Source organism: Onychomys torridus, chromosome 1 (genome assembly GCF_903995425.1).
Source record: "Onychomys torridus chromosome 1, mOncTor1.1, whole genome shotgun sequence".
Classification (NCBI taxonomy): Eukaryota; Metazoa; Chordata; class Mammalia; order Rodentia; family Cricetidae; genus Onychomys; species Onychomys torridus.
Window position 1 is genome coordinate 66,116,828 of NC_050443.1, and position 24,363 is coordinate 66,141,190.

The 24,363-nt window shown below is 35.8% G+C and overlaps 1 pseudogene; it reads left to right on the forward strand.

Moving 5' to 3' along the window:
* Nucleotides 1–540: 540 nt before the first annotated feature.
* LOC118573186 lies at nt 541–10,328 on the forward strand (annotated as a pseudogene).
* Nucleotides 10,329–24,363: the final 14,035 nt, after the last annotated feature.

Below are 24,363 nucleotides of genomic sequence, written 5' to 3' on the forward strand. Positions count from 1 at the left end.
GAATCCTGTGGATGTCAAGAAATCAAATAGGTGATAAAGCATCCCATATCATGAACATGCATAGATGTAATACTTGTTTATCTATAGTTAACTCTGTCTAGAAGGGATTCCCTATCCATACTTGGTTTGGAATTTCTAATGCAATGTGCTTCAAATATTTTACATGTTGATAAGAAAAGACATCATGTGGATTAGGGTATTATAGATATCTCAGGAGGAATCTAGCCTTTAGGCCTTCATGTCTACTGATGTGGGGGGAATCACAGGAATCTGGAAATGAAGATAATTACTTAAATAAAATCACTGAAATTTTCTTGCACCTGAGCATGATAACTCAGATGCAGACCCTGAAGCAAGAATGTTTAAGAGTTCTCCAGAGAATAATAAGCTGACAAGAGTTATATTAGGAAATAAAAATAAACTTCTGACTACAAGAGAAGTAAAGAGACACATGTGTGTGTACAGGCACATATGAAATGAGTTTTCTGTGAAACTCTGCTTACTACACTTTTACCTGGTTCCAGTCTTGGTGACATTATAAAGATGTTCTATTTGATATTTTCCTTCTTGGTCGTGAGACTTTCCTTTCTTTTCTGCAGTTTGGTGGGTTCCAGGTGCTTTCTGAGATTTAAAGATCCACATACCTGGGGTGAAGATAAAGACACTGATTGCTTTTTTTCTATTTACACAAAACATGGTCACATGAAGAATGAATATTTAACCAAGGAACTAGAAAAGAAGTAAGTGCCTTTCATTTATTTGTTTTTGATTGATCATCAGTATAAGTACTCAGAAGGCCCAACTATGCTCAAAACATCATTCTACGTGTTTTCTGTCTGTTTTGCCCTAAATTCCTATCTAGGAAATGACCAAAATTTATTTTTTTCTTCTGATTATGACCCTTTTTCAGGTGATTTAATGGTTATCTGATGCATGTTTTTAGAGTCCGATTTTTCAGACTGAAAGCTGAATGATACACCCTGTCTATATTCCTTCTAGAGAGATTTCCTTTATATTGGCAATTTGTAGTGTATGTTGCCAAGTCTTGTTTTCAAGAAACATAATCTAAGGCACAGAGAGGAGTCCATTTCTTTGGGGCTGAGTATATTTTACTGTAAGTGTTGTGCTAGTTTTTTTTTTTTTTTCATCATGATGGAATGCTAATTCCTGTGAAGAGAAGTATTTGGTTTTTCTTAAATGCTTCACAGGTACATTTCTTAAAAGTATACTGCATTTTTATTCAAATGTTGTTTATGTCATCATTTCAAAACTGCTGTGTAATATGAGTCCTACAGCTGAAATCAAGCATAAAAACATAAACATCTTTCACTGTGGGAAATTTATTCTTTGCATAAAATTTTGTTTCAGTTGAGAACATGTTCAGCCAGATTTCTTTTTAATGGCAATGTCAGCAGGGTTTTGTCTTTTAAATTCTATGGTATTCATATATAATAGCCATCTATCCAATTTCAGAAGACAGTTTGTGTACTTGATAAAGAGAGTATGTTGTGAGGACGTGTCACTCTGGTTTAATAAACAGCACAATGTTCAATATGTCTAGGCACAATTTTTGGGTAGGCAGAATGCTGGAAAGAAGATAGACATGTCAGGAGATACAGAGCAAGCAAGATAGGCAGTGCAGAGATATGCTTATAAAGCCACGAGACAGAAAGTAAATTATCAGAAATTTGTTAAAGTTATTATAGCCTTTTAGAAACAAGCCTAAGTTAAGACTGAGCTTTTATAATTTGTATGTCTCCCTGTGATTATTTTTTTAGCTGTCAGCTCAAAGAAAAACTCAAGTATAGTATGTCATTGTAAATATTGACTTTACATTTCCCTTGTCAAGTGCTAGATTGAAAGTTGCTGTCTGCAGCACATGCCTCAGATTGAAAGAAATCTATTAAACACAAATATGGTCACATTTCTTACTATTGATTTTATATTTTCATGTCTTGATTCTCTGCTCCACAAATTTAGTCTCTTGCACTAATTGCACTTTGTTTCTCTTTTCCTTTTTTCTCCAATTATAAAGAGTGTGTTCCTATGTTGTGGGAATATGTACAGCATACTGTAGATTTGTAGATTTGACCATAATTTAACTGAATTGGAGATGTGTACTGGATTTGATATTTGGTTTGGATAATTGTAGCAGTGTCTCCTGTAGCATGCTAAGCAAATTGTCACAAGTAACATTCTAAATATCTGATAATAAACATGTACAAGATGGGCATTGTACTCTCTGCGAGGAATACCACAATGAAGTTTTAATATTTGAGACAAAAGTTGTATTCATTTATTAATGACATATGGATGAATGCAATTCCTAACAGAGGATGATATTTGGGATCATGGAACAGATGAGAGAAATTTTTAAGGAGATTAAAAAAAATAATGAAAAACAGCACTAAACCTGGTCTCAGTTGTAAAACATAACCATACCGATGAAGGACAATGTGAAGTGACATCACATATTTTTATATTAACAAAGAACATTTCACAGTGAAAGGGAGTATGAGAGTTGGGACTGAGAGTCCAAAATACCAAACAAATTTAAAAAAAAATCTCCAAGAGGATGTTCAGTAGAGCTCGAATGAGAAATCTTCACCTAAGTTAGTCACAGTATTGTTGTATCTCTACCAGTCACTAGAGTTCTTGAAGTTGGATAGAAACAGTCTTTGTGGAAGTAGAGATGAGAGAACTTGCAATTTCCCTTTTATTGGTTCTTAAATTTCATCATCTTATGGCTAAACTCTCCTCAGTGACATGATCTCTCTAGATTAGATTTCTAGATAAGGCAAGAAAAGGATTATCATCATCAACCTAAAGGCCTGTAGCTGGCAGTTTTCCTGTATCTCACAGGGTCTCACAGTTGGTCAGACCCAAATATATATACAGAGGATTATATTAATTATGAACTGTGTGACCATGACCTATGACTCAATTTTCTTGCTAGCTAGCTTTTATAGCTAAACTCTGACTATTTCTATTAATCTATATGTCGCCATGTGTTCCATGGCTTTACCTGTGGGCCATTACATGCTTCTCTCTGGACAGTGGGATGGCTATTCTTCCTCTCTGCCTTACTTCTTCTGGTCTCTCTTCAATTTCCCACCCAGCTATAACCTGACTCGCCATAGGCCAAACAGCTTCATTTATCAACCAATCAGAGCAACACATATTCAAAGCATACTAATGACATCCCACAGCAAGGGCCCAGGTGAAGAGTGCATATTCTTTATAATAAATGGTCATTGTTATAAAGAATAACATATCACTGAAGATTATAGAGCATCAAATGGAATGGAAAAGGATAAAGATGCACAAAATACAGAGAAAAGTATAACTAATTATGCTATCTATCTTGCTCATAAATTTAATTATTCTCAGTGATTGTGATACATATGGTCATATTTTTTTACCCATTCCTTATAATCAAAACTAATTGAGGGCCTTGTCAATTTTTGCTTCATTGTAAAAATCTGTAACAATCATAGAGGATAATATCCACCCAGTTTCCATTTATGTTATTTACTATAATTCTACAATGAAGGAATGAGTAGATTAAGTGTCTATTGGTACCTTCTTTTCATTGTGTCACACACAAAGGAATAAATTTGTAAGACGTTCAAATCAAAGCATCCCACATGAGTGAGATAAACCTCCTAAACTTTGAAGAATCCTTCCAAAATTCCATAAATCTCATATTCTCATACTGCACAGTAACAGGGTTTGTGTCATCATAGCAATTAAAAAACAAGCATTAAATACATAAAAACTAGTAGTTTAATTTAATATTATCACATTGGAGCCATAATCTCTAATGATTCATTTGCACTCTTTTCAGGTTGACATATAAGAATATCCACTTGATTTTGTCTCTTTATTTTGCTCTTGAAACTATTAACAATGACCCTCACATTCTACCCAACATTTCTCTATTAGTTAAAGTTGAATGTAGTCTTCTGGATGATTGGAGAATGAATAGTTTATCCACAAAAATTGGTGAATTTCTTCCTAACTACTACTGTATAAATCAGAGAAGATATTTAATCACACTTACAGGTCCAATATGGTTATCATCTGCTATGCTTGGAACACTCCTGTACATCACAAACAGACCAGAGGTAAGCATGGGTGAGTTAGTTTGAATAAACATTGGCTCCATTCATCCTGATTTCCAGATACCAAGGCTGATTAAAGAAAAAAAGTATGTATATGTATATTATGATGCTTAGAATTTAAAGCATATATACTCAGAAAGCATTGGCACATACCAGTAGGTTAGCACAATTAGACTCAAGAACCAGGAGAAATTTGAAGTATGTCAGTAGCATACTTAGCTCATCTGTACTTTTTAAGATATTCACAAAAAATTACATAAGATTTAATAATGAGCTGAAAATCCACATGCCCTAACATTTCAAGCTTATGATGAGCACAATTAGATTATTTAGACTCATCACTATGTATTCGAACTTGTTCAATTAATTGTCTGTTGTATGACATTCAGCTTTACTATGGACCATTTCATCCTCTCTTGAGCAGCCGTGAACAGTTTCCACATCTCTACCAGTTGGCTCCTAAGGACACATCTCTGGCTTTATCTATGGTGTCTTTGGTGGTATATTTCATATGGAACTGGGTTGGAGCCATCATTTCAGATGATGACCTAGGACTTCAATTTCTCTCTGAATTGAGAAAAGAGATGCAAAGAAACAGTGCATGCTTAGCCTTTGTGCATATTGTCATGGAAGACAAAGTATTGTTCCAGAAAAATGTAAATATTTATTTTAATGAGATCACAACATCATTAGCAAAAGTTGTTATCATTTATGGAGACAAAGACTCTCATGTGCAACTTAACATTAGATTCTACAGACTAGCAAACCTTCAGAGGATCTGGGTCACTACTTCACAATGGGATATGATCGCACATAATGAGAGATTCCTTCTTGATTCCTTCTATGGGACCTTTACATTTTTACTTCATTTTTCTGAATTATCTGGTTTTAAAAAATTTATACAGACAGCAGATCCTTCCAAGAGTAGTAGTATTTTTTTCCTTAGCAGATTATGGTGGGTTTATTTCAATTGTTCTCTGACTTCATTTAATTCTATGAACCTTAAAATTTTCTCAATAGAAAAACGGTATCAGTGGGTATTCCAGCAACATTTTGAAACATCTGTGAGTGCTACAGGTTATGTCGTATACAATACTGTGCATGCTGTGGCCCATGCACTCCATGAGATGTTGCTACAAGAAGTACATACATTGCCAAAGTATTCTGGGGAAACACTGGAATTTGACTCTTGGCAGGTAATAAGTATTTTAATGAATGTGTTATAGTGTCATAGATATAATTTCATAATGGATAATGTATGTTCTTTCCAAGAATTCCAGGTTCATTTCTAACATACACAACAACTTTGTACCCTTAGACAGGATATCACAGAAGAATGAATATTCTTTTAATTGATCAAAAATTTGGTGAGCAATTAAGTGGATCCTAAATAACAGCAAATAATTCTTACACATTTGTTTTAACATAACAAAAACCTCATTTCATTAGCTAATTATCAGGTAGCATTTAGAAGAAACATTATGGGTAATATCTCTCTATTCTTCAGAAATATCATTCAAGTGGGCATGTGTTAATTAATGTTAGTCAGAAGCTAGTATTTCCAAATTATAATGTTGTTGTTATTCATATGTGGATTTTTACATCTATTTATAAGTACTTGATATTAAGTCATATTTCCAGACATACTAATAAAAATTATAGGAAATCTACACTTCAAATTATTTGTTCTAATGTGTAGGCATACTTGAACCTAAAACAATAAATGTTTCAGATGGTCCATTTCCTGAAGAACATACAATTTATAAACCCTGCTGGAGACCAAGTGAACATAAATCAGAAAGAAAATCAGTACGTGGAGTATGACATTCACTACAGCATTGAGTTTTTGCCTAATCTTGGACTTAAGGTGAAAATAGGAAAGTTTTCCAAACATTTGCTGCATGGTCAACAATTGCGTATGTCTGAAGAGAGGATAAAGTGGAATATAGACTTTAGTCAGGTTTGTTGGGCTTTCTTGAACAACTCTACTAGCAACATAAGTAACCAAAATCTCAAAGTTGCCTTCAGGACCCTTCTGAGTATTTTCAAATATAGTCACTAACTTATTTCTCACATTTCTAGATTGTTTTCACATTTTATTTCAGTAGTATGAATATTCATAATTTGTGAGGGGTTCACTTTTCCTCTTGGCTTGTTGGCCACAGGGTTGACAGGGCAAAGTCAGTAGCTCTGATAGAACTCTGCAATAGCCCATGAGCACAAACAGAGACAGCTCTTCAGGAGACAGACTTTGATGAATCAGCTCAATTTAAATCTATAGTATAGGGAATATATAATATTGGGGAGCCTGAGGACAAACAAATACTTGCATTAAGGGGCCAATTGGGATCACAAGGCTTATTCTGTGGCAGTAGGGACCTATATCAGAACTCCTAGCACAAATCTTCTAGAAAGAATCTGTGCCAAAGTTCAAGCCAAAGATGAATCAGCTTCTATTTTAGAGACAGGCATCTGGTTTAGAGACAGCTTTTCATTCCTACAGTCTCAAGTACATTCTCCAAATAAGGGCAGGTAGAGGCAGGATTCTTCTGGAGGAAGGGAGCCTCATGTTATGGAGCTATTGAGATAAACTGCCAGGCCATGGGGAGCCTTTTACATTTACCAGCCGCCAATGCCTTCCAACATCATAACTATATATTTGGATGTCTATGTATCTATGTTCATGATAGATAGATAAATATAGATTTAAAAACACACATATACATGCAAGTTTATCATTATGTAAATCATGATACATCTACAATATATGACCACAATATGAAATAAATGTTACTTTTAAATTTTTTGCATATTTGTAAAAGGATGCTTTTCAATAGTACAATGTTCTAAATTTCTATCACTATTCCCAAGTAGATAAGACTTTTTTATTATATTCCATTTATTATTTTCCTCAGATTCCATCCTCAATATGCAATGTGCCTTGCAGTCCAGGATTCAGAAAATCCCCTCAGCAGGGGAAGGCTGTCTGCTGTTTAGATTGCATCCCTTGCCCAGAAAATGAGGTTTCCAATATGTCAGGTAAATATACAACATATCAACAGATTCATTAGATTAGTTAATCTTTTTTTGGCTCAATGACACCTTCTGGGAATTGAATAGATAAATTTCATCATGTAATCAAATGAGCAGCAATTCTGCCTTTGAGCATCACAACCCATGTGCTGAGACACATATTTGAATCATTACTCAAGCACCTATTCATGTAGTAGTTTCATTTGGAAACTGATTTAGAGTACTAAATATCACAGTAGCACTTATCTTATCATGGAATCTAGTCCTTCATCATATATCTAATTTTCTCTTCTTTTCTAAGACATGGGAGCTGCTCATTCTTATTTACATAACATTTATAAGATTTGTGATAGCTTGTAGATGATCATGGATGATTCTTCCTGATTAAGAGGCATGCATTTTCTCATGTGTCCTATGGTAGATCATGTTGTCAATTGGCTGGTTGTATTTTCATTTGTAGACTAGTCTACAGGTGAGTTTATAGACAACATATAGAATTCTAAATGGAAACATTTATTATAATATTTCAATGTGAAAACAAGTATTCTTGTAAACTTTTAAGACTGAGCAGTTGGAGATATCATTTTAGTGACAGGCCACCCAGGGGACATTTGATAGTGATGTTATAAGTACCATAGCAGGTAAGTGGAAAAAAGGAATTAATTGTTTTGAGAGTAGTAACACAAACCTAAAAAATAAAATTGCTTCTTTATGTAATCTGAAGACCAGAGTCTAAATTGTTCCAAATAATTTGAACATGATTAACAAGGAGATGCATGTAGAGTTTACATACAAAAAAGTCCATTGAAACGTTAAACTTATTTTGTAGAGGACCAAGTAAATAATGGGAAAAAGAGTTTCATGGAATACTAAGTAGAAAAAAAAATTGATCAAAACTATGTTTTACATATACTAACTTTAGAGTAATTGAAAATAAAAATAATGTACAATTATTTGAAAATTGGTAACTGTTTAAGGGCATTTTAAAATATTAAAAATAAAATATTTTATAGCAAATAATAGTTATAAAAAGATTAAAAATAAAATATGAATACTTTTTTCCAATTGTTTGGATAGCATCACATATTAAATTATGAGAGAACAAAAGCAATTTGTATGGGATGTAGAGCCTTGAATGGAAAGACTCATAATAAGAATAATATTATCACTTTCTTTTTTTGTTGTTTTTGTTTGGTTTGGTTTTTTGAGACAAGGTTTCTCTGTGTAGCTTTGAGCTTCTCCTGGAACTCGCTTTGTAGACTAGGTTGGCCTCAAACTCACAGAGATCTGCCTGTCTCTGCCTCCCGAGTGCTGGGATTAAAAGTGTGTGTGACCACTGCCCTGCTAATATTTTTACATTCAAGTTTGCTTTGTTGATCCATTCAATGGAATGCAATTGAAAAATATGATGTTATAAATTACATGACAGGAGGGCTGTTCCTTCTATTCTTTATTGGGTGCCTTATTGATGTCCGTAAGGGCGAAGCCTAGTCCTACCTCATCTTGATATGCCATGCTTCCTTGATACCCATGGAACACATGCACCTTTCTGAAAATAAACAGAGAAGACATGGATTGTGGGAAGAGCGGGTATCTGTGGGAGAAAGAGGAAGAGAAAAGGGAAGGGAAACTGTGGTCGGAAAGTAAAATAAAGGAATAAAATTGTTTAATTGAAAAATATGGAAAGTATCTCCATCATGTTTTTTTCTCAATAAATATTTTACTATTGATTGTCCAATCTTACAGAAATTAGTAAACTGGTAGTGAATCTGCTTTCCCTGACATCATTTATGCAGTCTTTTAAGCAATATATGGGGTTGTTTGTGTTTCATCACAAAAGCAGTTACAAAAGGCCATTGATAAGCAGTAATTGCTTTGCAGCTGACAGACAGACAAAAATATCTATGGAAAAACTTTGTTTTATAATTTTGTACATTATAAGCTACTGAAATATTAAGAATAAATATGTGTTTCTATTGTACTCAATAAGATGTTTAATTGTGTAAACAATATTCTGTCACATGCTAATTAATTCTGGCAAAAAGTAAAATGTTTTGACAGTAAATGATAAATGTAAAAGACAGATTTTCAAAATTGTGAAATAAAAATTAGATATTGTTATTACTATTAATTCTTAAATAAAAAATATGACTTTCTGTCTAACTCAAAAATAAGGCTAATTTTAGAAGAATTTTTAATGCATTACTGTAAAATGCCCTGTAAAATACTAAGAAATATTAAACCTGATAATACATTTATTCCTATACCAGACATAGATCAGTGTATGAAATGTCCTGATGATCAGTATGCCAACCATGAAGGAAATCACTGTCTCAAAAAAGTGGTGGTATTCCTTGGTTATGAAGACCTCTTGGGAATGTCTCTAGCCTGCTTGGCTCTATGTTTTTCTATTCTCACAGCTGTTGTCCTTGGTGTCTTTTTCAAGCACAAGGACACTCCCACAGTCAAGGCCAACAACCGAGTTCTGAGCTATGTTCTACTCATCTCACTCATCTTTTGCTTTCTCTGCTCCTTGCTCTTCATTGGCCAACCCAATATGGCCACATGCTTCATGCAACAGACCATATTTGCAGTAGCATTCACGGTGGCTGCTTCTACTGTCTTGGCCAAGACAATTACAGTAGTACTGGCCTTCAAGGTAGTACTCCAGGTAGAAGGATGAGGTGGCTGCTGGTGTCAGGGGCACCTAACTTCATCATTCCAATTTGCACTGTGATTCAACTGATTCTATGTGGGATCTGGCTGGGAACTTCCCCACCATTTGTTGATATTGACATGAATGTTCAAAAAGACCAAATTTTGATTGTCTGTAACAAAGGGTCAATTATCGCCTTCTATTGTGTTCTGGGATACTTGGGCTCCATTGCCATGGGAAGCTTCACTGTACCTTTCTTGGCCAGAAATCTGCCTGACACATTCAATGAAGCCAAGTACCTGACCTTCAGCATGCTGGTGTTCTATAGTGTCTGGATTACCTTCCTTCCTGTCTACCATAGCACCAAGGGCAAGGCTATGGTGGCAGTGGAGGTGTTCTGTATCTTGGCCTCTAGTGCAGGGCTGCTTCTTTGCATCTTTGCTCCAAAATGCTTCATTATTTTGGTAAGACCTGAGAGAAATTCTTTTCAAGAATTCATGAATGTGCATTTTTAAAATTGAAAATACTCATTAGATGTTCTTTATCATTAGAACATACTTCCCAACAAGATTACCCTGACAATTTTATTCTCAAATTTTAGGTCAAAATATGTACTTTGTCTCATGAGTCAAAGCAGAAAATAAGCTACAAAGTAGAGTTTTAAAATTTGGCCCAGACCTCAGTTCTCATGGACTTTGGTGACCTGACATTACTATACCTGTAATGATGGTTTCCTTGTTTATAGCCATGTTAAATTGTTGAATTGCATAATACTTATGCATTAGTCTGAATTTTATATATTAACATCTAATATAGTTTTTCCAGAATAACTTATACAATAAGGTTGTGTTCCATACTAAATCATTACAATGGAGAGTATATAGACATGTATTTAAATGATGATTCACTTTAATTTGATATGGAATAAAGAGGAATTTACATAAAATGAATTAATTCATTTTTGGACAAGGTATTTTGTGTTCACATGGCATCTATACATCCATATTTAACAAAAATTATAAAAAAAATAGGAGTCTCTTAACTTGAAAATTAGATCTCAAGAAAAGTGGCAGTAATTCGACAAAGAAAAGGGGGGGCAAGAAATCATTCTATTTCACTAAGAACATAATGTTAAGAAAAGGGAAATTTTCTCATTCCTGTACTATCATGCCCTTTACCTACCACATATACCCATGCATATGAACACATATTTACATACACATGTACAGTTATATGGAAACACACACACACACACACACACACACACACACACACACACACACTGTTCTCTAACCTAGACATTCTCTTAGATTTCAAAAATCCTTCTTCCATAACAACTTGAGTATTAATTAAGAGTCAACTTGTCCTACTATCCATAATAATTACAAATGAAATTCATAAATGATGAGAAACAGAGACTGTATTCCATAACTTATGGCATTTGTTCTCATAATCAAATAAGAGAAAGGTACATATAGGCTCAGGTAGATGGAAGCAGCAGGCACAGGGTCTACCCACTCCTGGACCATGTCATCTGTGTGTATACTATAGCTATTAGTTTAGGACCCCCCCCACTCCAAATTTGAGTTTTTCTTACTTATATTAGATACTCACTTTGAAGTTTGGATCCGACCCCTGAAGATTCTACACACTGATTCCTATGTTTGGCTAAAACAAACAAACAAACAAAAAATTCATTTGTTGCTTTCCTGCATACAGATGTGGTAGAACCAATTGACTCAAGATTATGTCACTTGACTTCCCAACCAAGACAGACGTTACCTTTAAGCAATGAAAAAAAAAGTGAACACTTCCATGCTTAAGTAAATTCTGTCAAATAATTCATACAAAAAACTGAAAATTAATTGAGGCATTGTTGGGGATTTGTCTACTGAGTAGATAGTCTTCTTAATATTATTGTCTTTATTACAACTGGGATACAATGGACATATGTTGTCTGAAATATCACCAAAAACTATTTTGCATATAATTTTTGAAGGAATTTCATGAATTTTTACATAGATTATTAACATGTAACAATGTTTCCTTCTGCTATTGTACCAAACTTTGTATATAAGCTGTGGACTTAAGTTGCTATGATTGAATGCCATTTCTTTCCCAAACTCTAAAACTACAAAGGCTTAGTTGTTAAGGTAATCATGTTAAAATATGCCTAACATAGTGAGAGAGGATCTCACCAATCACTGTGGAGTTCCTTCCCACAATACTCTCTCCCTGTCTGGTATACTGTTGTCATCTTGATAACCTTATTGTTGAGGTTGTGTATCTGTGTCACATGACCCAAGCAAAGTATATGATAACTGAAATTTCATACTTCAACAGTTTAGCAATTAAAAATATTTTCTTTATCCATTCTTCAGTTGAGGGACATCTAATTTGTTTTCAATTTCTGGCTATTATGAATAAAGCTGTTATGAACTTAGTTGAGCAAGTGTCCTTGTGGTATGATTGAGCATCCTTTGGTTATATAGTCAAAAGTGATGTAGTTGAGTCTTGAAGTAGATCAATTCTCAGATTTCTGAAAAACCACCATATTGATTTCCAATGTGGCTGTATCAATTTGCAATCCCACCAGCAAAAGAAGGATGTTTGTGTGTGTGAATATATGTGGTTTTTTGAGACAGGGTTTCTCTATGAATTTTAGTGTCTGATCTAAATATTGTTCTGTAGACCAGGCTGGCCTATAACTTACAGAGATCCATCTGGCTCTTCCTCCAGAGTACTGGGATTAAAGTGAGCACCACAACAACCAAGTTACAAGAGTGTTTTGAGGCTATATATTCTACAGCATAAGTTGCCACTTGTATTTTATGTCTTAGCCATTCTGTCAAGTGTAAGATAGAATCTCAAAGTTGTTTTGAATTATATTTCCCTATTGTCTAATGATGTTGTACATTTATCTAAGTGTTCCCTACCATTTGAGATTCTTCTCTTGTGGGACCTGGACCTGTCCTTAGTGCATGAGCTGGCTGTTTGGAACCTTGGCTTATACAGGGACACTTTGCTCAGCCTGGAGGGAGGGGACTGGACCTGCCTGTACTGAATCCACCAGGTTGAATTGAATCTCCAGGGGAGTCTTGGACCTGGAGGAGATGAGAATGGAGGAGAGGGGATGGGGGAAACGTGGGGGAGGAGCAGGAGGGGGAAGGACAGGGGAACCCATAGCTGATGTGTAAAATTAAAACACAAGTATAATAAATAAAAAAGGAGAAAAAAAGAGAATTCTCTATTTAGGTCACTACCCCCATTTTTCAATTGGATTATTTAGTTTACTGATATCTATATCCTTGAGTTATTTATATATTTTGGAAATCAGCCCTATGTTGGATATGAACTTAGTGAATATCTTTGACCATTGTGAAAAGCAGGTATTTTGTCTTATTGACAATGTCCTTTGCCTTAGATAAGCTGTTCAGTATCATGAGGTCCCATTTATTAATTATTAATCTTAGTGTCTGTGATACTAGTCTTATATGAAGGAAGGTGTTTCTTGTGCCAATGCATTTAAAGTTATTTCTCACTTTCTCTTCTAATCAGGTTCAGTGTAACTGCATTTATGTTGAGGTCTTTGATCCACTTGAATATGAGTTTTGTGCAAAATCAAAAATATGGATATATTTGCTGACATCCAGTTATGCTAGCACCCTTTGTTAAAGATGCTTTCTTTGTTCCATTGTATTTTTTGGCTCCTCTGTAAAAAAATCAGATGTCCATAGGTGTGTGGTGCTATATTTACACAATGGAATATTACTCAGCTGTTACAAACAATGACATCATGAAATTTGAAGCTAATGGATGGACCTAGAAAAAAAATCATTCTGAGTTATATGACCCAAACCCATAAAGACAAACATGGTATGCACTTGCTTATAAGTGTATATTAGCTCTAAAATAATGGATAACCATGTTCTAATCCACAGCCCCAGAGAGGCTAGGTAACAAGGAGGTTATAACAGAGACCTGAGGTGCATATATTTTCCTAGGAAGGACCTCCTTTATAAACTAGGGATGAGTGGAGATGGGAACATGAGTGATCCAGTTGGGATGTGAGTAATAAAAGAGATATCTTGATAGGGGTGCATTTTGAGGTAAGGTAGAACATGGGGTAATAGAAATTTCCAGGAATCTACAAGCCAACACCAGATAAGACTCACACCAATAGTGATAGGTAGCCTGAACTGGCCATTTCTTGTAATCAAATTGGTGACTACCCTAGTTGCCATCAGAGAGCCTTCATCCAATAAGTAATGGAAGCAGATGCACAGATTCATAGCCAAGCACAAATCTGGGCACTTAAGAGCTCACAGACACTGGAACAACAAAGGAGCCCTCATAATGAGACACTAAGGTCTCTAAATATGTGTGACTGTTGTATAACATGGTCTACATGTGGGACTCCAAACAATGAGAACAGGTTCTGTTGTTGGTACTTTGGCAGGTTTTGGGAACATGTTTCTCATACTGAGTTGCCTGACCAAGCCTTAATATAAATGGAAGAACATAGTCCTACCTCAAATTGATATGACATGCTTTGTTGATACCCATAGGATGCCTACACCTTTTTGAACATGAACAGAGAAGGGGTAGATTTAAGGGAGGCAGAGGGGAGATATGAGAAGACATTGGAGAAGAGGATGGCAGGAAAACTGCAGTTGGGAAGTAAAATAAATGAAAAATTTTAACTAACAGGAAGAATGAAAGAAAAAAAGAAAGTAAGTAAGAAAGAAGGAAAAAGAACCTAAGGCAAAATGTCTAGTTCAGAGTATAATTTCCAGCCCTCCCAGCTGTGTGACTTTGGGCAAAATGAAGTAATCTCTTTGTACTTTCTCCTTAATGATCAAACTGAGGATAATGTTAGTATCCATGCTATCATATCTTTATGAAGAATAAATTACATATGATATTATTTCACATGCATGAGATAATAGCAATAGTTTTGCACATGTGATTGTTGTTACTTTACAGTCAATGTAATCTCACTGCCTACCATGAGATGTCAGCACTTGCATCAGCACTACTATAATGACATCTAAATACTACAACCTAGGCATGGCCACCATGATACATTGATCACCATCCCATCCGTCATTTCCACCAATCCTACCATCACTTCTACCACCTTTACAGCACTATCAAAACAGTAACAATTACCATCTTTGTCAGTATCATCCCTTCCACAACACTATGTAGTGGATAGCCATCCCAGCATTGGCCTGGAAGTTCCAACCCCCATTGAGGCTTCGGTAATGGTCACGCCCACAAGGCGGGGCAGAGGAGGAAGTGGAAGACCCAGGATCCAGAGGAGAGGTCTCATGGTTCTGGGACGCTGGACGCTAGACACAAGAAGTAGACTGAGCAGAGTTCTCCAGAGAACACTGCCAGACTGTGCCATACCTTTGCCAGACCCTACAACCTATCTCTTCGTTTGTAAGTTACTCCACAAAATAAACCTTCCTTTTAACTATGTGGAGTGGCCTTAATAATTTCACCAATATCTGGCGCTCATGTGGGGCAAATTCCAAAGGCCTAGGCGGCTCCCTCCATCAGCCTCCTCCCCAGCTGGTGGGTACCTAAACCCACCTGCAAAGTTCCATTTAACCAGGGGACGCCTACACGGTTCCATTCCTGAAAAAGGGAAGATCTAGTATGGTCTCAGTTCCCTAGCTTACCCCCCAGACCAGCGAAAAACTCTGTGAGTGAGGCATTCCCACTCTTCCCTGAGTGCCGGCTCCCTGCCATTTTGGCTCCTGCCTTCAGCTGCTGCCAGCCAAGGTCGCCAGCAGGCCCTGCTTTGGAGCTATATTAACACCTCCTGCTGGCTAAAAAGTGCTACTGCACCCCCCCAAAACCACGGAAAGGTAAGCTTATTTCAAATAAAAATACTTGATAATTTTACACATTAAAACTGACTAACAAATTTTGAGTAATTCTTGTAATATGGCTGACAACATTACCTCACACGAATTTAAAAACCCTTTTGCCTGTATGATGAATGACAAATTAAGACAGATAATGCCCCACCATATGTCTCCAATAAAATGAGACAGTTCTTTGCTTATTACAATATAAAGCATGTTACAGGTATACCACACAATCCCACAGGCCAAGTAGTCATAGAAAGATCCAATTGAACTTTAAAGGATAGGCTAAATAAACAGCAACAGGTAACAATGACTCCTAGAAATAGATTGCATAGTGCTTTATTAACTTTGAATTTTCTCAGTGCTGATGAGAAAGGAACAACAGCTGCAGAGAGACATTGGACGACAGACAAAACTCCTTAGCTAAACCAACCGGTTTATTTCAGATATGTTGACCTCAGAATGGAAATCTGGATATGTCCTACATTGGGGAAGGGGTTTTTCTTTTGTTTCCACAGGAAAAAAAAAGCTATGGATACCAACAAAATTAATAAAAATTTGATTCAAACAGGAGAAACCCCTTGATGAGAAGTAAAAGATCATCCACCAATGTGACATCTCTTCAGGTTGTAAGAAAAATTTAACAATCAAAGGTTGGGGTAGGGTTCTGTTTTTGTCTTTCCAGGATAATGGAAATACCCATCTTCCAGAAATCATAAGGCCTTGGATATCCGGATGTTTACAACATAAAAAAGAATCTATTGGTACCAATCTACACAGGGTAAGATATCACTGTCTAACATCTATATCTCTATCAATCTAGAACATTTGTGGTTCCAATTTAATTATAAACCAAGCTGGCTTTGGAGATGGAATTGGCTCACTCCTTCTCTAAACCCAAGCATATTGATAAAATAAAAGGTTGAGAGATTCTTCAGTCCCATATCAAAAGAGCCCTCTGGTGTGAGACAGAAGGAAACCAATTATAAGAGACCATTATCTTCCAGATTCTAATTCTCTCCATGCTTACTCTTGACTTCTTGGCATCCTTTCTTACATGTCATGGCATCTTTAAATCCAAACCTTCCATTCTGATAAAAAATTAAGTTTTTTCCAATACCAATCTCTGAAGTCTCCAGAAGGAAGATGGGGCCCCAACAACAACTCTACCCAATCCAGAATGATGCCATGGTAATCATCATCATACTACACTTCTTGCCAGAATTTCAGACAATCTTACCCATTACTCTGAGAGTTGCTACAGAATCTACAGTTAGTCTAACTGAGCTTTAACTATCTGAGCTTTCTCATAATACCCAACAGAGACACCATCGCCCCCTATACAGAAGGAAGCAATTCTAAGAAAACGACGCCCCTTATCCCTAAGATTTCATATTTCTCAGGGTTATGGATAATGGTTCTAGGGTTGGGGGTGGAAGAAACTGTTAAACTCAGTACTCTCCTTAATGAAAAAAAATATGTCTCAAAAAAAAGGGAAAAGAAGAAATGGAATGGATAAGTATAAGATATTATGGTAGACTATCATAAACATTAGTAAACAAATTTAGTAATATAGCAACCTTTGCATTGTTATGAATTCTTATATGTTGATACAAATATAAACTTTTTATATTCCTATTTAGGATAATTTATATATTGATACAAATTCAGAACTATGTTTTATTGCACACATATTTTTACTCTTACTTAAAATATTTGTATATTGATACAAATGTGAATTTATATCTGTCAAACTGTATGTATGTTCTACTTCTGTTTAAGATATTCTGTATACTGATATATATTTAGAATTATTATCATATTGCATATTACACTATACATTCTTACCTCTATTAAAGATATTTTATGTATTGTCACAATTTAAAGTTATTGTCCTTTTACTGTACATTTGCTTACAGACTGTTTGCCTTAATTATAGGAAGCCTTAGTCCTTAGATTGTTTAGGTAGATAAGACTTATAGAGTTATTGTCACCTATGCTTGTCATCTCTATAATTATGTTAGTTAGGTTATCCAGATTTATAAATACATAGGTCAGAAGGACAGGTAATCTTCAAACACTTCATGGACCTAGAGAATATGGCATTTAAATAACTTAGAATTCTGTTGATGTGAGACACAATTGCTCCTGGCAGCACCAATTTGATCCAGAGAAAATGTTGGGCTTCTAAGACATTTCCATTTGGAAGTTTGTCTTCTTGCCACAAAATGGCCTACTGGGCAACGAACTGCCCTTGCCTCAACTGCTGACAGTACAAATGCTGTCCTTTCTGGACAAGAGGGACACAAGGAAAGCGACCACTATAATTTGCCAAGACAGGGTAAGATGGTCTTTCAGAATTCCTGCTTCTGAAAATGGTCTCTCAGATACTCTAGGCCTGTAGCCAATTTGAATGCACCAATGATACTGAGAAATATTAGGTGACTGTCCAGGCTGCCAGCTGTCTCTGTCTATTCTTGCAAGACTCCCGAAAGTTGCTTGCATCCTTCTCCCATTTCTCAGGTATTATTATATTCCTTCTCAGGTTTGTGATGAGGTTAAAGATTAACAGTTATAGTTACAACTTAGTATATATACATATATCATATCTTAGATAGAATATATTAAGTATTAGACTCAGGTTCTTTAGGATAGGACACCTTTTGGAATGATCTTTGTAACATGCCACCTACCCATGCTCTAGACTTCCCTGGATTTTACTATGTGTTTTTTGCTTGATATTGTTTGCACTTATTTTAATTCCAACTTATCTAGGTCATTATCCCTCATTACTCCTAGACAATATTTGATAACCATCTCTTTGTATATAGTCTTGTATTAGGTTAGAACTTTCTTATTTAGACAAAAGGGGGAGATGTAGTGAATAGCCATCCCAGCATTGGCCTGGAAGTTCCAACCCCCATTGAGGCTTCAGTAATGGTCACACCCACAAGGCGGGGTGGAGGAGGAAGCGGAAGACCCAGGATCAGGAGGAGGTCTCTCTCTTGGTTCTGTGATGCTGGACTCAGGAGGTAGACTGAGCAGAGTTCTCCAGAGAACACAGCCAGACTGCACCATACCTTTGCCAGACCCTACACCTATCCCTTCATTTGTAAGTTACCCCGCAAAATAAACCTCCCTTTTAACTATGTGGAGTGGCCTTAATAATTTCACCAATAGCACTATCATGGCCATCACCATTTCCATTCCAGTCTAATCATTGTCCCCATCATCTTCAACATCTATACCATTACAAACATCATAATCACTATTCCTAACAATGTGACTACAAGATTAGCAATACCACTGTCACATCCATAAAAACTACTACCCTTCCTCCCATGATGGCTCTCACAACTACCCCAAACATCTCTACAACTGCAGTCACTGGCCTTACCAGTGTATCTGCTCTTCTATTATAAATAGCAAAGTTGTAAACTCAGTGATTATAGAGAGAGGAATTTTCTGCTATTTTTTGTACAATAAGTACTTCTGCCTCTATGAAATCCAACAATTATAGTTTTAATATGACAATAATGCCTTTGAACACCCAGTGGACTGAATAAAGTGGGATTTGGGACAAGGAAAAATAGAAGAAAAAACATCTTCAGTGAGGTAATCCAGAGTCAAAAGACAGAACTTATAAGTGACTATGAGATGTAAAGTAAAGAATGACCATGTTACATCAAAGATCCAGAAAGGCTAGGTAACAAGGAAAGCCCAAGTGGGCATGCACAGACTTCCTTGGGAAGGGAAAGTAAAAGAGATCTCCTGCATAAACTGGGAGAGTTTATAGATGGCAACAAGAGGAATTCATTTGGGGGTGGAGAGGGTAGGTACTGAAAGAGATGACTAGAAGGCAGAGGGGGAATTCTGGGCTCAGGTAAAAAGCTGGTGGTAGGAAAACTCCCAGGATTCTACAATGGTGAACCAATGCACAACTCCTAGCAAAAGTGAATACTCAGTCTGAACTGGGATTACATTTGACTAGGCAAGTGTTCCAGTAAAGGGATTGGGACATCAAGCCAGCCGCAAAACTGTTGACCCACATTCTGTCCTGTTTGTGGGTTGTGCCTAGGGTAAGCGAGGCATGAATATTGTGCTAGTGGGCAACCAATGACTGAGTCAGCCTGATACACATGCCACAAGAGTGAGCTCACTCCTGACACATCCTGGAGCACCAGGATCTAAAGGCAGGATGGCCAAATAATAAAGGATAGAAAAACAGAAAAAATTTCAATATAATAATACCTGAAAATATTCTGCTATACTCATATATTGGTGTCTACCTCAATTGTCATCAGTGAAACTTCATCCAGTTACTATGGGAAGAGATGAAGAGACCCACAACAAAACACTAGGCAGAACTCAGTGAATCCTGCTGAAGCAACAGGGGTCAAGGATATCACATGAAAACCCACCCAAACAACTAATGAGGGTTCATAGTAGCTCACAGAATCTGAACTGACAATCAGGGAGCCAGTCAAGAACTGACATAGACCTTCTACATATATAAGTAACATTTGTGTAATATGGTCTATCTATGGGACTCCTAACATTAGATATAGTGGCTGTTCCTAGCATTTTGTCTGGCTCTTGGGAATCTATTCCTCACACTGGGTTGCCTTGTGCATCCTTAATATAAGGGGATAAGCTTAGTCTCACAGCACCATAATATGCCATGCTTTGTTGATACCCATGGAATCCCTGTCATTTTATGAATAGGAACAGATGAGGAGTTGATGAGGCCAGTGCAGAAGTTAGGTGGAGGATGGGAATAGGAGGTGAAGACAGAAGGGAATCTATGGTCTGGATGTAAAATATAGAGAGAAAGAGAGAGGAGTGAGAGAGAGAGAGAGAGAGAGAGAGAGAGAGAGAGAGAGAGAGAGATTTGTTCTTAAAGTATTTTTTCTGTCGATCTCAGCACCAACGTCCCAGAGCCACTTATAAAATAATCTCTCAGAAGCTTATATTAATTATAACTACTTGGCCATTAGCTCAGCTTATTACTGACTAGCTCTTAAATTAACCCATAATTCTTATCTATGTTTAGCCATATGGCTTCGTACCTTTTCTCAGTTTGGCCTTGTCACCTTGCTTCCTCTGTGTCTGTCTGGGGATTCCTGACTCAGCCCCCCTTTTCCCATAATTCTACTCATCTGCTTGCTCCACCTATACTCTTTGCTTGGCTACTGGCTAATCAGCATTATTTTATCAACCAATCAGATCAATACATATTCACAGCATACAGAATGATATCCCACAGCAGGGATTGCAAAAAAGTCCAAAATATCAGACAAATATGAGAAATATCTGAGTGAAGGATCAGTAGAGTTTGAAAAAAACAGATTCAAATTAGGCAAAGCCTTATTACATAGCACTAGAGTTTTAGAAGTTGGAGAGAATCTGTCTTCTTGGAAGGCAAGATGAGAGAATTTGTAATTCCTCCTTTATTGGTAGATAAATCTCTCCAATATATGTCTCAGCAGTTCTCAATGATGTGATCTTTCTAGTTTAAATAACAGGAATACTTTTCAAGGCAAGAAATGGATTATGTAGGGATAAATTGCACAGATGTCAAAAATTTCTATGATACTGATTATTTCCTTAATTTATCTACACATAAATGTACATTCATTAAAAATGTGTTGTATCTAATTCTCTACTTAATTTCTTTCTTAGTTCTTCAAATTTCATTCTCAGACAACACAATGATAGGACTTGTGTTACCATAGGAATGGGTCTAGAAAACAAGCACTAAGTACATAAACACAATTAGTCTGATCTAACATTATCATGTTTGAAGCCTAATTTCTAATGATCTCTTTATGCTGTATTTAGGATAACACTTGGACACCCACTTGATTTTGTCTCTTTGCTTTGCTCTCAAAGAAATAAAGAAGATCCTATATATTTTATCCAACATTTGTTAGTTATAGTTGATTATGACCTATTCAATTGTTGAAAAATAAAAATTTATTCTCCAAAATAGGTGAATTACATCCTAACATCTGTTGTATAAATCAGAGAAGATATTTAATTGTACTTACAAGACCAATGTGGTTATTATATGCTATATTTGGACCAATCCTGACCGTCTCCCAAAGAAACAGGAAAAAATTGGTTGAGTTGGTTTTAGCAAAATACTTTCCCTTTTTATACTGATTTTCTGAAACCAAAAATAAAAGGAAAACAATGTGTTTATTTTGGTTCATAGAATTCTAAACTGAAATACTTTGAAAGTTTGGAGCTGCAGTTCTCAACCAGTTCTCATACCTTTGGAGCTGACATATTACCACCCTCACATGGTATTTACATAACTATTAAGAAGAGTATCAACATTATACTTATGAAGTAACAATGAATTAATTTTATGGTAGGGTGTCATCACAGCTTGGGGAACTTTATTATTATTAAGTTTGAGAACCACTGCTCTAGAGGCACATACCACTACTTATGCCACAGGGCATAAGTAACTGAACTGGTTTGCTAGCAAAGTTAGGTTATCTGTAATTTTTAAGATATTCACAAGGAATTAGATATTTATTTATGGTGATATGAAAAGTCCCCTCATCCTAAAACTCCCACCTTTAGTTGAGCACACTGGGTATCTTACTGTGCAGTACATGTTCCATCTTCTTTAAGTTATTGCTTATGATCTATGACCTTCAGCTCCACTATGGGCTGTTTTCTCCTCTCCTGAGCAGCCATAAACAGTTTCCACATCTTTCCAAGATGGCTCCTAAGGGCACATCTCTGGACATTGCCTTGGTATCTTCAATGATTCAATTCATTTGGAACTGGGTGGGAGCGATCATTTCAGATGAAGGCAATGGACTTCAATTTCTCTTGAAATTGAGAAGAGAGAAGCAAAGAAACAGGGAGTGCTTAGCTTTTGTGCATATTACCTTTATGCATATTAGTTCTTAGAGCTTATGCGTTTATACATCAAGGACATAATATTATCCTGGAAAAATTCATACATATATTGTAAAGAGATCACAATATTAACAACAAAATTATTACCTTTTATCGAAATGGAGATTCTCATTTGCAATTGAATCTTAGAATTCACAAATCAGAAAATCTTCAGAGAATCTGAGTGACTGCCTCACAGTGGGATATGATCTAAGACAATGAGAGATTTTTTTCCTTAATTTCTTCTATGGGACTTTTACTCATTTATATTACTACTCTGAATTATCTGGATTAAAACATCCAGACAGAACTCCATTCAACAATGGCTACACTATTTGCTAATCTACATTATGGTGTGTGGTGATAAAAAGTAGATTATTGAATCTACTTTCAAAAAGAAACTACTTTTTACTCTTTTTTATATTGGATAGGATTATTGTATATTGTATTCAAATTTGTATATTGATACGAATTTGAGACTATTTATGTTGGATCCTACTATATATGTATTTCTAGTCTTATTCAGTTCATATAACAATATAATGCCTATCACTACTCCTTGAAAGTTATTATTACCAACTAATTAGGATTAAAGAAATGAAAGTTAGTAGTTAGTCATTAAATTGAACGTGTAGTAATGTTAGGTATGTTTTCAAGGTCAAACATATTTTAGATAGACAGGTCCTCTTCAAATACTACAGAGATCTACAGATATGGTATTTAAGATGTTTTAGTAACATTATTTTTATGAATATGATACCTGTCTACTCTTGGCAGCCTCATCCTACTTCAGAGAAGATGGTAGGTATCAAAGAAATTCTCTATGGAGTTCATTTTCTTTGAAGCAAGTTAGTCACTAGGCAAGAAAATGCCCTTGCCTTGAATACTGACATTATGCTCCAAATAGGACAAGTAGGACACTAAAGAAAGGACTATAAAACATTGCCAAGACAAAGTAGAACAGCCCTTCAGAAAATTCTGCTTGACAGATAAGTCTGTGAGATACACTAGGCCTATAGGCTAAAGTCATTCCCCGCCCCCTCTTCAGGCAGGCAGCTATTTCTGTCATTCCTCAAATTTTTGTAAGTCACTTATTTGCACTTTCTAATTACTCAGTTAATATTTCCTTCTCAGGTCTCTGAGGGAGTTGAAGATTAGATAGTTATAGTTTTCCTTGTTAAGAAATTCAGAAAAGAAATGCACTAGAGAGTTGTAAAGTGTATGTGTTTAAATGATATCAAAAGATAGTTATGGGTTGGTAATACTAGTTAGGATAGAAAGCACATTAGGTAAAATTTAGACTCACCAAAATAGGATAAATAATGGAGTATTTTCTCTAAACTTGTCAAATATTTATGGACTGAACATTGTTAATACAATTCTTGATTGTATATATTGTATACACATATTGTGCTTATTGTATATAGTTTTTCTTATATTATATATAATCTTTTAATTTAAACACAATGAAAAATGTGATATGTTATGTATGATAATAAAATTTTTCTGAATATCAGAGAACAGAACAAGCCACTAGATTAAATATAGTTGCCAGGCAGTGGTGGCACACACCTTTAATCCTAGCACTGGAAATGCAGAGATCTGTCTGGATCTCTGTGAATTCAAAGCCACCCTTGGCTACATGAAATTGATTGACTCTAGAAAAGAAACAGGACCAGGCAATGGGGCACACGCCTTTAATCCCAGCACTAGGAAGTAATATGGCTGGGCCAAGAAAGGTATATAAGGC